Source organism: Camellia sinensis, chromosome 10 (genome assembly GCF_055761805.1).
Source record: "Camellia sinensis isolate YWXY chromosome 10, ASM5576180v1, whole genome shotgun sequence".
Lineage (NCBI taxonomy): Eukaryota > Viridiplantae > Streptophyta > Magnoliopsida > Ericales > Theaceae > Camellia > Camellia sinensis.
In genome coordinates, this window is record NC_138970.1 from 159,695,863 (window position 1) to 159,701,995 (window position 6,133).

The following is a 6,133-nucleotide window of genomic DNA, read 5'->3' on the forward strand; positions in this document are numbered from 1 at the left end:
ATCGTATACATACCAGAAGGGCCGATTGGGTAGCGAACGCTATAGCTACCAAATTTGGCTCTTCTCGAAAGGTGGCCTTGTCAACCGGTAGGGAAACTGAGGCGGCCAAGCTCAACGCCACGGCTGGATCCTTCATGGCAGATGCGTCAGAAGAGATTGGCGTGTCTTTGATCTTTGGTTAAACAACGAAAGGGACAACCACGTCGGATTCCTCTAAGTGAGGCCGTTTGTCAGCAAGGCTATCCTCTGAGCCGGTCTCTACCTCGGTGGAACGTTTTTCACCCCGCTCTTTTGAAACCAGTCGTTCTTCCGTAACCTGCTGTTCAGCCCCCTCCATCTTGGCCACAACAACTTGAGCCGTTTATTCTCCAGTAACCGATTGCAAAGATTCAACCAGGGCAGGCTCAGAACGAGCAGCCTCAGCTTTTTTTCGGGTGGCCATTCGCTCGGTATTTCTCTTTTTCGCCATCTGTATGAGATTTTCCCCAGCCATGCCTTCAGAAAAAGCGCCGGGTAGATCTCCCAAGTTTGTAAAGATATCTCTAAAGGAAAACTCCGCCCGACCCGAAGTGGACAGAGAGTTAGGCTGGTTAAGACCGACTGCCGTAAACGCTAATTTCAGAGCTTCGTCAACCTTTTCGGCCTCCGCAGCGAACACCTTCGTTGATTCAGTAACTACTTCGACCACCGGCTCTAAGTCTTGCTCCGAATCAGAAGCTTCGAGACCAATTTGCCTGAGGGTCTTGAAGCTGGGGAAGACAAAAGCCGTATGGTGTTGTTCGCCGATTGGGATCAGAATGTCATCCACGGCCGAGAATGTAGTATAGGTAGGCTCGTACCGCAGGAGAATATGGGCGGCTCTCCTTTGCTTATGTACGTTTGGACGGCTAAAGTACTTTAGTGCAGTCTTAATTTCCGCAAGGACTTCGTCGTCTGCCGAGGTCAGAATCCTCTTCAACTTATTGCCTGTAAAAACAAAGGGTTAGACTTCGAGAAAAAGCCAAATAAAAGAAAGATCAACAAACAAGGAGTTATACGGTAACCTGGTTCACCACTCCGTCTGGGAATAGGGTCTAGGCGATCTTCGCCTTCGCCGAATTCCCAGCTGCCTCGGACATTGACCATTACATCATCAACTCGTTTGCCAGAGCTGGCAAGCATCGTTACTAGGTGATGATTGGTGTCTTTAGCCCTGAGAAAATAGTGCTCGAGCCGACCGGAGGATTTGGCTAAAGCGTAGCAGTGCCGAATCGCTAGACTGCCAAGATTGATCCCGAGACGCTGGTTCAACTCTACGATTCCCATTACAATTCAAAAAAAATTCACATTGGGTTGTGAAGGAATCAAACCCCAATAGCGGAGGACGGCCCTAAGAAATGGGTGTAGAGGAAAACGAACTTCGCCCTCCGCAATGGATAGGAGAGGAAAGACGATTGTATTTTGGTCGTCCCTCTCCATATCAAGGGTATTGTCCATTACTAGAGATAGATGGACATCATCGGGGATAGAAAAATGTCTTCGAAACCCAGAAATTCGACCCTCAGAAAGGAGGTCTTTCAAATGCTTAGCCATTCTAGTAAGGACCTAAGGATATTCTAAAATCAAAGATAAATACGGAAAGTAGGGTTACAAAGAGAAGAGAAGAAAATTTGCGAAAGACAAAGGAGAAGACGGAGATGAGTCGCAAATAACGTGTTGGAGGAGAGACACCAACTAATAATCCAGGAGGTTCAAATATTCGAAAAAGCATGCATTCGAAGAGACTGGAGTTTGAAATCGTAATAAATGCGAGAAAAGCACGAATGAGGCGGGAAAGTGTTGCAGTGACCAAAAAGCATGTACGCGTTCTGATGCGCATCGGGAAGAGGGTTAACCACCGAATTTCTGACTGCCCAGACTAGAAGCCAAACACACCGACTAACTGATGTTAGTGGGGTGTTTGGGGGGCAATTATGGGAGCCAGATAATTGGAAGAGTCGGAAGCGTACTCTGGAAGATAAATACTACACGGCTCTATCCTGCACGATCAGAATGCTGAATAATACAGATAGGCCGAATAGATATTGAACTATGGAGCCGAGTAAATAAGAGGATGATGAGTGAAAAGTGGGCCTAGCCCCGAGGCCAAGGGAACAAGTATAAATAAAGGAGCGACAGAATAAGAGAGGTATGTGAGAATTGTTGTGCTTAACTTAGAATACAAGCATTCTTGAGTGTAGAGACTGACTTGTTCGTCGGAGTGCTAATTTTGGCACCCCCGACCAGAGTGTTTATTCCTTTTCAGGTGACTATCAGCGGATCACAAGCTCCCCCCAGGATCAGAAGAGTATTTCCAAACCACTTCTCCACACCGTCGTACTACTTGATCCACATTTCACTTTTCGGTGTTAGGTGTGAGAGATATATTAGGTATTCTTGCTGAAGTACCCTTTTGACCATTTCGAGTTAGTTGCATATAGTGAAGCTATAGTGACTATTCCAAGTTAGGACATGATGCTACCTATTTGTAGGATGCCATGAAACTCATTGTTTGAATTAGTGCAGCCTAGATCATGCCAAAAATCTAGGACAAGGCAACCCTTCCCCCTCATAGGGGTGTTTTGGTTCTTTTACTTGATGTGTGCTTTTACAGTGAGACTGTATAGGATGGTTCATATCAGTATGAGTTTAAGAAAAGAGTTCAGTGGGGATTACAGTTTAGCTATGTGTTTTGACTGTTGTGAATTGGAGCTAAAGTGCAGTCCGATTTTGATTTTGTTTTTCTTTCTTTCTTTTTGTTAGGTAGTTTACCATTATAGCTTCAGAAAGACCCAATATTCCCCAAGTTGTGTGGACTAGTTTCTGCGGGCTGTGCAAAGCTTGAGACCTTGTTGGTGGTCAGCCCGTGCTAGTCTCGCTTCCTCCAGTCACTCGACAGAGAAAAAACAGACGGTCAGTAGTATCAGTACAAAGCACCCAACAAACGGCTGCCCGTTCTCACTCAATCAATTCACCAGTATCTAGTTCACCCAGATTAGCAATGGCACAGAACACAGCACCAAACGTAGAGGAATTCGCTGCCATGATGATTGCTGTCCAAATTACTATGGATACTGTAAACCAGAGGATGGCTGCACAAGATGAAGTCATTGCCTATCTACGGTGTACATCTGGGGCATCAGCATCAATCGTGCATCCGATCGCTACTACTCAGCCAAACCCGGATCTACCTCCGCCAGCAAAAAATCTACCAGTCCCAAATCCTCAGGACATATTTCCCCTAGCTCCAACTTATCGTCCTCCGGTTCAACCTCCTCTAGGGATTTTCCCTTTTGATATCAATGAAATTGATCCAGCCTTGGTCAAGCTTGCTAGATTGGAGAAAGTGTTGAAGAAATCCCAGGGCTTCAACTCTATTCCAGATATCGAAGATGGGTACATTGAGGCTTCGGTCAAATTATCGGAGAAATTTAAGATGCCCCATATCGATAGATTCGATAGGAGTAGGGATTCGATCGTACATGTCAGATTGTTTTCGAATGTATTAAGGCCCATAGGTTTGTCTCGAGCGTAGAAGCTTTCATTGTTTGGGAGAACCTTGTTTGATGTGGCCTGGTATGCTAAGTTGGATGACTCTACAAAGCCAAATTGGGAGGAGCTATCTAAGGCATTTGTCAATCAATACTCATATAACACCCAGATAGAAGTAACCATTAGTGAGCTAGAGGTTACTACCCAGGACCCCAAAGAATCATTCATCAATTTTGTCACCCGTTAGAGAGCCAAGGTAGCCCAAATGATAAATAGGCCTGCTGAGAGAGAACAAGTTCGACTAGTGGTCCAGAACCTAGAACTGGACATGTTGCAGAGACTAATAGTAGCACCGTTGTCGAGATTTGCTTTCTTACATGAGCTGGGGGTCCAGATCAAGAGTGCATTCAAAAAGGATATTATCCACAAAGCAAGTGAACCGGCAAGAAAGCCATTCTCTCGGAATACCAATGTTAGCAGTAGCACTATTCCGCAGCCTACAGATGTCAGTAATGTTGTCATAATGGCTAAGATGGCTGATCCCTTTGTTACTGCCACAACCACACAACCTTCACAAAGTACCAGTCCACCTCAAAACCGTAGAGTGATTACCCCTCTCTATATGAGCCCAACCCATGCCCTCTTAATGCAAAAGGGACATCTCAAGCCCCTTGATACTCGTCCTCTTCCAGACCCATTGTCATCCAAACACAACCCTACCCAGTATTGTATCTTCCACCAACAACATGGCCATTCCACAAATATGTGCTACCGTCTACGTCATGAGATCTGGGATCTCATTGACAACAAAGTCGTCGCCCCACCTTCCAAGCCTAACGTAACAACTAACCCACTTTCTGTACATAACCAAGTCCCCTTACCCAGAAATATTAACCACATCCATACATTACTGCCCACATTCAACCTTAGAATATACATTACCTCATCCTAACTACCAAAATCGGAGGTTGACATTCCAGAAGGCACAAACATGTGCATGATGGATTTAACACCATAAACCCAACCCAGGCCCATGGCAGTAGAAACTGAGAAAGAGAAGAATGCACTAAAGGCAGGGTCATCTGATACTCGTGTCATAGAGAAGGGGGTCTTGCTCGTAGAGGAGTACGATCCTAGCTTATACATTGTGGCCATCAATCAGCCAAAGTCAGTGGTCATACTGCCAGACTTTCTCAGCGTCAATGCTATAGGGGAAGACCAAATGGCGCAGAATCAGAATGAGTGGCCCGAGCAAGACCTGAATGACTTGGCAAACCTAGAGGAGGATCTGACAGAATTAGAAGAGCATCTAAAGGATCTTTACATCTTCGAGGAAGAATATACAGGCTGTGTATAGATGGGATGGTGGGACCTGAGCCAGCCAGAAACTAGCAATTGGTGGTTGAGTGAAGAATGGTTCGATGTGGAGGAACAGACAGGAGAGACTGGAGGAGAAAAGGAAGTTGCTGTTAAGGGTAAGGCTAAAGTTGCACCTCTTACTAAGAAGGAATAGGCACTGGAACAGTTTCGAAAGGAAATGATAGAAGAGATCCAAGGGAAGGTAGCTCTGGAACAAGGCAGAGGAAAAAGGAAAGAAGAATCTAAAACAACAGTGGGTGATGCCCAGATAACCAGAAAAGTCGAATGGGATCCCAGTGACCGAAAAAGGATGTTGAGGAAACGTAGAAAGTGTCGGGATGTTGAAAATTGAGCTGTGGTAGAAGAAGAATGGTATGACAATGGGGCACGTAATGTTAATATGCTCTAGATAGAACCCGATGCCAATCTGGTCATGACTTCATGAGAGTGGTGGGAAGACAACGACCTAAGTCATGCATACACTGACGAAGGTTGGAAAGATAATATCTCGGATGACAGTTGGTATATTGATGAGATTAATCATATGACTCGAAACGGTTGGTACTTTAAACCTGCAGCGGTAGACTAGCCAAAAACCTCTGGGAAGGAGGTTGAGAGAGCAAAAGAGAAGGATACTGAGGAAAACATGGTCTTACAATAGCTCAAAAAGATTCATGCCGTCATATCTTTCTAGGGACTAATAACGGCGTCTCGGGAGCATAAACAAGCCCTGCTTGAAGCAATGAACCGGACGAAATTGCCTATTGACACCACCACTGACCAATTGGTGTCGTTGGTCACCTTTGGGGATGTTATGCCAGTAATATCATTTATGGATAAAGAATTGCCTCCCAAGGGCGCCAACCGCAACAAGCCTTTGTATGTAACCTTGGAAAGCCGAAAAAAGTGAATTCCGGTGGTGTTAATAGATACCAGATCGGCAATCAATGTGTGCCTAGTAAGAACTGCCTATGCCATCGGTTTGAGGCCGATTGACTTTACACCCACGACCCAAGCTGTCTGGGCATATGACAATACAAGCCGGGATGTTATTAGAACGTTCAAGAGCAATATCCTAATCGGCCTGTCCGAACATGAGGTGGAATTCCATGTCATAGATGTTTCGTCCACATTCAACCTACTACTGGGAAGGCCCTGGCTACATTAGATGAAGGCAGTATCATCAACGGTACGTTAGTTAGTAAAGTACCCCTTTAAGGCAGGATCGCCACTGTGTACAGTAACTCTACGATCCATCCTCCTC